Below are 11,671 nucleotides of genomic sequence, written 5' to 3' on the forward strand. Positions count from 1 at the left end.
CAATACCTTTCCAGCTCTTTCTCAACCAATACTCAACAGGTATCTTGCTTATCTTGACTGCTGACCGCTTGATGCTTCCGTCAACGTTAAATCCAAGCGCTTCCGCAAGGTGTACGTTACCTAGTGGTCTCACTGCGGGATTACCTTCGTATTTCATTAGGCATTAGATGTGCTTTGTGGTCTCCGAATTTTTTCTGAAGCAAAAATGATTCAACTTGTTGCGAGTATTTGCTGCGTTATGTTTTTGTCTTTAGGCAACCAGCTCGAGCCTCAAATAGCAAGGAGCTGCTCTTTTTGTTATTGTAGAGATTTCCCCCTTCAATTCCTTTCTTCTCATTTTTGTAAATCTCCGTCGTCTTTTTTTTACATTCTTTCCATCCAATTCGCAGTCCGTGCTTCTCTCACTTTCCTTCCTATGACTGCTTGTTGCCTATTTACAATTTAAATTACCCTGTACACTATTGCCAACTTTATTGCCATCTTTCTCCTTTCTGTGTCCACGCTTTTCAGCTAAATATACTTGTGCACTTTAGACACCAATTTATTTTCATCCATGTTTCAGAGTCTTTCTTACAACTAATCTTGCTCTGCGCTTACCTGATTTCAAAAGGAGACCCAACCTTTGTCACATGCACCCCCTCATTTGTGGTTTTACCGTGGGCTTCCAAAGCCAACCGTCGTGCCGATCCTTGGCTAACGTGCAAATCCGACAATATATCCCATTTTAAGCACATAATGGCATTTGCGAACGCTAGCGCAGGCACTATTACTCCTTTCCAGAATCCATGCACCACATATTTATTGTAGCCCCACAGTGCTCTATGTTTCATTATTGTTGCATTCCTCTTCCGCTTTATTTTCAGATTACATCGGCGGGTGCTTAATTAAGTCTTTTCTTCGTTTTGTATACGCCGAAATATTTATATTTCTTGGCTATGGGCATGGCTTGCTAGCTGTTGAATTCATACCACGTAATTACTCGTCTCATCAATAAAGATAAGGATTCCCTATTTCTCTGTGCTGAACTTGAGGCGAAGATTTGTTGCTGCGTTGTCACACATAAACGCTAGTCTCTGCAAATCTGTTGCGTTTTCTTCCAGTAGCACATCAGCCGCCGTGCGGGCGTAGCGGCTTTGGTGTTGCGCTGCTAAGCCCACGGCTGCCGGTTCGAATCCCGGCCGCGGCGGTATAGCATATCGATTGGGGGCGAAATGCAAAAACGTCCGTGCACCGTGCATTGGGTGCACGGTAAAGAACCCGAGGTGGTACAAATGAATCCGGAGTCCCCACTGCGGCGTGCCTCGTAATCATACCTTGATTTTCGCACGTTAAACCAGAGAATACTTTAATTGTACTATTTCTTCCGCATACATCACTCCGGAGACCTTCTGTTGCACCATTTGTTTATTACGCATGAAGGTAAAAATAAATCATCATTCGCTGGTTTGCAGTCGTCTTTTAATGCCCTTAACATCAAGCGTGAGCAACAATGGAGACAGAGGACATCCTTGCTTCATTTCTTGGTGAATTCCCACCACTTTATTACCTTTTCCACCTTCCCATACAACTTTTACTGGGTTGTTTCTTTATATACTCCGCAGCAGCTCCACGAAATCGTCATCTATCCCTTCGTGCTTGAGAATATCCCATAACAATTATTTGTCGTAGGCTCCCTTGATATCTAGAAATGCTATTCACAAAAGTCTGTCCTGAGCTATTGAAAACTCTGTGCACCAAGTTATACAAAGGTATCCCCTACAGGTCTGGCTGGTCTGACGGATGGTGGCTTGACGCACACCCTCGTCCGGTGCACCTAATGTTGGAGGTTACGTGGTGAAGCGTGCGCCTCCTCGTTTGGCCTTGCCGTAACTTCACGTAGTTGTCCGCGAGCCTCATCTTGGCGGTAGTGTGCACAGGGTCCAAAGCTAAGGGCAAGCCGAGTAGTTTGGTTGGTTCGTCTACGCTGTCCTCTCGTACGCCTATGGTGGTGGAAGTTGGGTAATCACAAGTTCAAGAGACGTGGTAAAGCGATAGGCAGTAGGAAGCGGTAAATCTTTCCTGCAGACGCTCTTCATCACGCCGACACACTGACAGCGAGTGCCCGCGGTCATTGTAAGAGATCTGATCATGTTTGCGCGCGCGTGCCTCGCATCATGCTTGTTCATTTATTTAGTAATCAAATCTTTACTGCAATTTATGTGGCCGATAAAAATACGGAACTTATCAGGTATTGTAATCTAATTCTTTGTTATCGCTGTCAGTGCGTCGGCTTTCGGGCGAAGCTTCGATTTTTTCAGGTAAATCGAATACGAATTGACTAGTTCTACAAGCAAGTCAAATATCAAATACTTTTTGAATAGTTTTCGACTAATAACAGCCGTTGTTACGTTTATTACACAAAGGTGTGCTAACATCTTAGTGTTAAAAACGTTAGGTAGTTTTTGGCGCGACATTGATCGTTATGAAGCCTTGCTTATGAAATGCAGAAATAGAACAGTAGGGACAGACATCTATTTTAATCGCGTGTAAATGCGGCTTTGCCGATAAGCTTTGGGTCCAAGAGAGACGTAGCCTGCTTCACTATCTAACTTGTGTTTTTTGCCAATACTATGACTTCGGGCATAAAATGTATTGTTATTGCTGCAGATGCATTGTGTAGCTGCGGAATGTCTGAGCGATTATAGCCGCGCGCGATAGCCTTATATGCCTAAGGACGCAACAGAGAAGCAGACAAAGAACCAGACGCTGCCGAGAAAGGAATGCTTAGTATCACGTGCCTAAGTCATTTTCGCATGATTAATTCTCTTGATTTTTTATGACCAGACTTCAAGATTGTCACATAACGCTCGCTCGTAGCCTTTTTTCTGCGTCCTCTACGGTACTTTCGCAGAATGGTGCGTCACGTTTTTTTTTTTGTCGTCTTGTGAATCAGTATTGTGTGAGGAGTCATTTGCTCGTGCTTTCAGTGCTTTAGGAGAAGGCATCGTAAACAAGAGTTGTTGCCATTCCACAAGCGACCTAATAACTTGAGCATGTAGAGACCAGGTAAAAGGTTTATTATTGTAGTGATGAATATCACTTTACAGTTCTTGCAGGCAGAACTGCGTCATTTTATTTCATTCGTTATCTAAGGCACTACAACCGTTTAATCAGAACGAGAGCAATTCTGACACCCTCATAATCTCAAACAGTGCTCATATGATGGTGGAAATCATTTGTGCATTCGCTGTGCGAGGAAGTGTGAAACATTTCGCCAATATTCTGCATGATCTTTATATAATAAAACGTGGCCGGAATAGAATGCGACAGCAAAAATGGTAGAATAACATCCAAATGTAAGGTAAAAAATTCTCTTGTCTAATAACTAAGTACTACAATAAGCCGATGTAGCATTGCGCACAGGTGTGAGGGCCTACATATCCCGTGAATAGGGGTTCTATGCAGCCTATTTGTTATAAAATATTTCTATATTGCAGTGTGGTTTGCAGTGTGGTTTTGCAATATTTCTATATTGCAAAACGTGCCCCGAATACAATGCGACAGCAAAAATGGTAGAATAAAATGCTAGTGTGAGATAATAGGTTATCTTGCACAGTAACTACTATATTAAGCCGATGTAGCGTTGCGCACAAGTGTGAGGGCCTACATATCCTGTGAATAGGGGTTCTCTGCAGCCTGTTTATTATAAAATATTCCTTTATTGCAGTTGTGTGCATCTCACGCTTCTCTTCATCCTGTATAACATTATATTTCGTTCTATAATCTTTGTCACGAATATGCGCGCTCCAGAAAAGGACAGACACACAATGCAAATACGTTAAAGAACAGTTATCCCAAGAAACAATTCTAACCCCCAAAAATGAAGAGAAAATTAAACTCAGAAAGCATAAACCCCATACACGCATGAGACATTCACAAAACTAGCTATATACATAAGAAAGACGAACTAGATATTACCTATATACTGTTCCTTGTTTGACTGGCCAAGTGATACCTAGTCCCTAAGAATCGAATGTTCTGGCCGTCATGGTGGTGAACGTCGACGCGGCGTTGCGTAAGTCTTCGTAGTTCTGACGCGGCGACCGAAGAGATTGCGAGCGATGAGATTGTGGTCCTCTTCCTGTAGACAAACGTGACAAAGGACGCGGTCTGGCCCAGTCGGCGATTGTGCCGCTGACGTAGCCAGGCGATTTCCTCCTTGGCACTGGATAGCTGCCGGTTACGGCAGCGTGGAGCTTGACCGGGGCCGCGGAGCACTGCCACGGCGACAAAGTCGGGGCTCAGAAGCTGGAGCTGTCGCCGGCCAACTCTCGGACGTCCCCTCTCCGATCCGTGGCCCTCGAAGCTGCCGCTTCCCGTTTTCAGAGCACAGTTGGAGATGCGTCTGCTCCGGTTCTCGTCCACGGTCGCAATACCAGCTCCTCCGCTTTTGTCGCCTTTTTAAAGCGACGCTTTCTTTGTCTCTTCTCGCGACTTTCAGAGCGCTGCTGCTGCTGTTATATTCCTCGAACGCGCCGCTGGGTTTATTGCAACAACGCCAAATGTAGCTAACCTCTGATCATCCCGGCCGGCTCCGCGGCGACAGCGCGGCACAGTTCGTGCGTATGGCAGATACTGTGCTTGCTTTCCTATGCGAAAAAAATGCAGTTGATGGGCTGTGGCGGTCGCGTGCTGGGCTGTTATAGGTTAAACAGTACAACCATCTGCGATGGAGCGAACAGGCAGCATTCCAACAAGCAAAAAGGATGACGGTTTATTTCACAGTGCACTTATATAGACATGGATCACATGATACGTAACCAATGGAATGCGCGCACTGGGTGCGCACTGATATGCGACGTCACGCTATAACACCATCTATAACCTGAAGAACACGCTTGGAGATGGCGTATTAACAGCGTGCTGGCCACGTATGCAGAAAGAGCAAGTAAACAAACACCAGAAAAAAGGCTCTAAAGTGCGCACTCAGCTTCGAGGACACCCAAGCCCGAAAGAAGCGACCTGTGGAACAGGAGCGTCTTCGCTACGTAGCGAAACGTGCTGCAGACTGCGAATGTATGCTGGCTCGAAAACGTCAGGCAAGGCAACGAGGCCTGGCGGCCATTAAAGACGAGGAACGTGGTGAGCACCACAACCAGAGGTGACAAGCAGAACAATAATTATCGTCAATCACAGCAAGAATCATCGAAAGCTTCGCGTACATCGATTCCCACTGTGCGCGGGATTTGGATTTGGATTTCTTTATACGATGGCGCCTACCTACTGCGGGGGATTGGCCAAGATTTGGATGGGATCCTCATATTTTTCTTCATTTTTTTCTCTCGCGCTTCACGTGCTTCTCGCATCACGTGTCCACTCTCGGTTTCGCCGACCGGCGTTGTCGTCATCTTCACAAATCCACACGCACTTTGTCGCTGACTCATGACAATGTTACCTGCGTAACTTTATTGCGATTGAAAATTAACTGGCTTTAATATCAGTGGCAATCATTTTCCTCCTATATACAGACCTACAGAACCTGTAGAACCAGTGTAAAGAAGCATTGGCTTGTAAGCTTAAGCCACTGCAGGTTTAGAGAATCTAAAATAATATTTGAAGTATCTGTTCAATGCCGGATCTTGAAGAAATTTAAAAACTCGTGCCTTCGACATAAAATCGCCGCGTTGTCTCAACTTCCATGCGTATACTGTCAATTTTTACTTGACAAAACTTTTTCTTCGGATACACGTGGCTACAATTGTAAGCCGCAACTTTCAGGCCTCGCATACTTTTCTGGAAGCTTCGCTACTGGTTCTACTTCGCTATATAGTTGGAACGAATCTAATGGTTTGAGCCGGTGGCTTTATATTTACTGACTAATGAAACAATATTGTTTGAACAAGAGCATTACGCTGACCGGTTTGACCACACTTTATAAGGCAAAACTTCAAGATTGCCTTCTGTTCTGAAATCGAATCCTGATCTTCATCTTACCGGCACCGACTTGAGGCTGACGTCACGCATACGTCACGCTGCGGGGAGAACGGTGCAATAAAGAAAATGAAGCCCATGGAAGTTTTTAACAATGCGTCGCAGGCCCTAAGGCAGACCTCACAATTATCTCCCAAGTATAGGCTCCGAATAGCCCAACTGATCAACATAACGGAGAAGCTAGAGGATGCGTGAGAAGGTGAATGTCAACAGTCACTGAGGAGCTGTAAGAGATAGGGATGCAAAATTTCCGGCAATTTTGACCGGAAGAAAAAAAACAGTTGTTTCCTGTTTTTTTCACGAAATTTGGGAAATATTGAGATCAAATAAAACTCCCGTAAAATAGGTTATATTTATTGATACAGCAATAAAACATTTGTCCCTAACTACATGCGATAATTACTACAGAACGTGAAGATTATAGAATGAACACCTTGTTCTCTTCTAGGAAAGTATGCTAATCTGCTAACTGCGTAAAAGGTCACTCGGTGTCCGAGTCACTATCGCAGGACACACTTCCACTGGAATTATTCGCGGCTGCCTCCACACTCAAATTCGATTGTACGTAGAGTTTTAGGGCACGCTTAGTTGTGAGTCTGGTGCAAAGCTTTCTGTGAACATTTCCAAACAAAAACGAGCTTCGTTCACAACAGGCAAGTTGTGAAGAAACTGACCTTTTTTTAGTTCTTCTAGACTTCTAGAACTGTAGACGGCGCAGCAGAAAATGCAGGTATAATTGTAAGTGGTAAGTAAGATTTTTTTCCCTTGCTCCGTGCTGAAAAATACTAAGAAAACATAGTTTTCTCGCCACTTTTTCCAATTTTTTCCCAAGGTCATTTCATCTCTAGTCATGGAGGACTTTTCCGGTGGTATGATGGCACACTGGCGTCCGGCTGCGCAATTGCTGGCCTAATAACTTTTATTTTGCGGCATCCATGGCGACTTCCCAAGTAACAGAACAGTGCCGCCTTCACAAAGACCTAACGGGTCTATTTCACAAGAGTTTTCTCACCTTACCCCAGCCGCAAATGATGCCGGGAGTAGCTGTCCTAGCGGAATAAAGGGATGGCTGGCTCGTTGGTTGATTCATTGTTCTTCAATGAAATTGCGCTGCGCACTCTGGAGGATTGGCCACGAATCGGGCGGAACGTGGATGTAAAGAAAGAAAGAAAAAAAGTTGAGAAGCGTAGTTTGAAACCAAATGAAAATTGTGAAAGTAAAATAGAGCTTATTCAGCTGCGAAGTGATCAGCTAAATATTCTAAGTAAAGATAAAAAATGTCGCAGCTAGAAAAATGGCGCAACTGGAATGTTGTCAAGGACCCATTTGGGAGCGACCACTTTCCTGTAATGCTTATCTTAATAAAGGAACATGACAGTCCACCCCATGACCCCCGTTGGAAAATACCTTTGGCTAATTGGAAAAGTTTTGACGAGTCAACATGCTTATCACAAGATTTTATGAACCATTTTAGTATTGAAGACGCAGTAGCGTATTTTACTGGTTTTATAATCGACGCAGCCGAAAAATTCATTCCGCAAACAAAAGTTATCTCATGTAAAAGAAAAGCGGGTCCCCTGGTGGAATGAGGAGTGCAGACTGGCCCGAAAGACACAGAACAAAGCGTGGGGTTTACTGCGTCGCTCCCCGACTGCTGAAAACCTCATAGAATTTAAACTGGTAAAATCACAGGGAAAACAGACGCAGCGACAGGCAAGGAGGGCTAGCTGGGAGTGGTTTCTGTCTGGCATAACATCTTACACACAAGAGTCTAAAGTATGGAATGGCCTTAGAGGGCTAGAAAACCCATCCATTACCGCTTGTCAAAGAACAAGGGAACGGCTTGGAGGACCAGGCGAAGGCGCTCGGTGAACACTTTGAGCGTGTGTCTAGCTCGACTCAGTACTCCGATTCATTTCTTAAACTAAAACACATAGCTGAACACAAGGCACTCGACCGTAAGTGCACAGAGAACAACGCTTATAACCTTCCTTTTAGTATCGCTGAGTTAAAAGCTTCTTTGAAAATGTGTAAAAGCTCTGCGCCGGGGGCCGACAGAATCATGTATGACATGATTAAATACCTCCACACAGAAACATTAAGAGCGCTCCTAGTACTTTTTAATAAAGTTTTCACTGGCGGGTACGCTCCAGCTTTATGGAAAGAAGCTGTTCTTGTTCCAGTTCTGAAGCAGGGTAAAGATCCATCCTCTGTAGCAAGCTACCGCCCAATAGCGTTTACGAGTTGCCTTTGTAAGCTCTTCGAAAAAATGGTTAATCGCTGCCTTCTACATTTTCTGGAATCGAACAAACTGCTTGATGCTTCCCAGGGTGGCTTTAGTGAAGGCCGGTCAACGACTGACCATCCCGCACGCATTGAGGGCATTATTCATGATGCCTTTATTCATAAGTAATCCTTTCTGTCGGTATTCCTCGATATTTAAAAAGCATACGACACCACCTGGCGTTACGTAATATTGAGAGACCCTTCAGAAATTGGAATCCGTGGACAGATGTTAAGCTTAATTGAAAGCTACCTTTCTAACCGGACGTTCCATGTTAGAATTGGAAAAATTTTGTCTAGGCAATGTGTGCAGGAAACTAGAGTGCCTGAGGGCGGCGTCCTTAGTTGCACCCTTTTTATTGTTAAATTGAGTACATTGGGCTCCTTTATTCCGCGAAGTTTATTTTATTGTACATATGTTGAAGACGTGCAGATAGGATTCAAGTCATGTAACCTGTCCATCTGTGAGCGACAAGTTCAGCTAGGCCTGAACAAACTGTCTAGGTGGGCTAATGAGAATGGATTTATGCTCAATCCCAAATAAGCTCCAGTGTCCTGTTTACAAGAAAAATATGCCTGGTCCCAGAGCCTATTATTGAACTCCATGGAGAACGCGTTCCGGTGAATGCAGAACGCCAATTCTTAGCTATCATACTAGACTCACAGATTACCTTTATTTCTCACATAAAGCACGTTAGAGGTGAATGCCTAATAACGCTAAATATCCTTAAAATCCTGTCACACACAACGTAAGCTAGTGACAGGAAGTGGTTAATGACTCTGCACAAAAGCCTTATATACTCGCGTTTAGACTATGTTTATGTAGCCAACCAATCTGCTTCACCCAGTGCCCTGAAGATGCTAGATCCCGTCCACCATCTACGTATCCGACTGGCCACCGCCACTTTCAGAACAAGTCCCATCAGAGCCTCTATGTAGAATCAGATGTGTGGTCTCTTGATCTGCAGAATACATACTCTAGTTTCTTATACTGTATGAAAGTAAGCTCGCAATGTGAACATCCATGCTATTCAACGATAAACTATACATATAGCACACTTTTTCGCAACCGACTTTCGGTGAGACAGTCCTTTTCACTGCGTGTAAGGAAATTGAATGAGGACATGGGTATTCCGCTCCCTTCACATAAAATGATGGCGCCATGGCTGTGGCAGGAGATAGTGTGTGAGTTGTCATTTGAAGAAATCACTAAACACGCTTCAGAAGTACACATTCGTATGTACTTCCTTGAGCTCCAGGGGAATTACTCTTGCCCACAATTCGACATAGACGCATCGAAGTCACAGTCCGGCGTCTCATATGCAGCTGCTGGTCCATCATTTTCGGAATCCGACGTCCTGTGCCGGGAAACCAGCATCTTTACTGCAGAAGCTTATGCAGTGATGGCGGCTGTGAAACATATACGAAAAACAAATCTTACAAAAGCCATTATATTCACAGACTCCTTAAGTGTAGTGAAAGCTTTAAAATCACAGAAACACAAAAATCCTATAATCAACCACTTTTACGCACTGCTATGCAGAACCTACATGTCTAACCAACATGTATTATGCTGGGTGCCTGGGCATAGAGGCATCGAGGGAAATGCGCTAGTAGATGAAATCGCTAAAGCCATGGTAACGAAAGCTAGCAGTTTCTCCATAGCAGTCCCAGCCACAGCCCTGAAGCCATTACTTCATAAAAACCTCAGGAGCCATTGGCAACACTTGTGGGATGCTGAAACCTTGAATAAGTTGCACGCAATCAAACCCCAGTTAGGTAATTGGTCGCCACTATCAAAGTCACGACGAAGTGATGTGCTTTTTTGCCGACTGAGAATAGAGCACACCTATGGTACCCATTCTTCACTTTTAACTGGTGCTGAGCCTCCCAGCATTGGTAGATGTTACTAGAGGCCGACCGTGCTGTACGTCTTGGGGGAGTGTCGGGAAACAGAACCTGAACGTAAAAAGCATTTTCCTCAAGCTTACCAGCAGCGTATCCCCCTTCATCCCGCACTGTTTCTTGGCGCAGAACCATTCTTCGGGTCTAAAGCGGTGCTCAGTTTTTCAAGCAATGTTATGTTGCATGTTATTAGCCCAAGAGATTCGTAGCATGCCCTCTCTATAGAGGGTGCAGCTGCGATGGTAGTGCTGTAAGGCACAGGAATATGGGCCCTTGCACTCAAGGGCTCTGGTGAGGCAGCTGTGCCATCATTGGCTTGCCACATTTTGTTGTGTTATCCAGACATAGAATATGTTTTATGATCATATGCCATATCACTTGTCATTATCATGATTTCAGTGTCTATTTTACGCCATTTACAGCGCATGTTTCAGGCCTCTATACAGCTCATGTGCAATCACCATCTGCCATTTACCACTTCATAGAATGCTTCATACTATCTTTCTTGACGCTCGTTGGCCATTCGTGGCCCTTGCGCCCATAAAATTCATATATCATCATCATCATGCGTTCTGTACGTGGGGATAACGGTCTATTGCAGTTTAGTTTCGGTTCATAAACGAACATCGGCTTCACGGCAACGGTGCCATGATCGCCAAGCAATAGCATTACTGCATCAATAAAAGCTCAGGCAGTTTTAAAAAAACTGACACTTAATGGAATATTAGAATAGAAGGCATTTACATAGGGCCTTTGCGAAAGCTACAAAATACGTTCGATACTGGAGAATATGGAAGCAAAGCCTACGCAGCGTCTACAGGAGCTTACACTGGGACCAAGTCGACGAAGCATTTTGTTTGTGAGCGCTATTTAGCACTGACCGGCGGCCTATGTTAGCATGTACAAAATGACAATGGCCTGGCGTCTGCTCTCACGAACTGTTCTAGCGTAAGAACGTTTTTTGTGAATTGTATATTCGTACACTAGTTTTTGTAAACTATGGCTGGTTATACGAATCTTATATTTATAACCTATATCAGTGCGTTCTGACAAAGAGAAATCAGTGCAGGAACACAATCAAAATAAAAAAATGTCTCAGTTTCAACCGAAAGGCGAAGCATCAATTGGGATAGCAAATTAGTAGAGAGCTGTACGGAGAGTAGCTTCATCAGCTGTATCAACTTGGACATACAGCAGCACCAACAATGCGCAGGACTGTTGTCGACGCCATCAGCGTTTCGCCCGCGTTCGCAACGAACGCGCGAGATGTTGGTGACTGTTGCCGGTGCCTCTGGGGGCGGCTCGGAGGTTTTCGACGAGATCAGGACGGGAAACTCATTGAGAAGCGTCAGAAGTCTTTACCGCCTTCTCGCCTCACAACGTTTTTATATAAATACGCATTTGCTGCCGCATCTAAGCGTAGCCTCCCCTCCCTCCCTACCTTTCCCCCGGGGCCTTTCGCGCGACGGAAGATGACACATTTGCTCTGCGCCGTGCGTTCGCTCCCCGTGAA

The sequence above is a fragment of the Dermacentor silvarum genome, chromosome 1, assembly GCF_013339745.2.
Source record: "Dermacentor silvarum isolate Dsil-2018 chromosome 1, BIME_Dsil_1.4, whole genome shotgun sequence".
NCBI lineage: Eukaryota > Metazoa > Arthropoda > Arachnida > Ixodida > Ixodidae > Dermacentor > Dermacentor silvarum.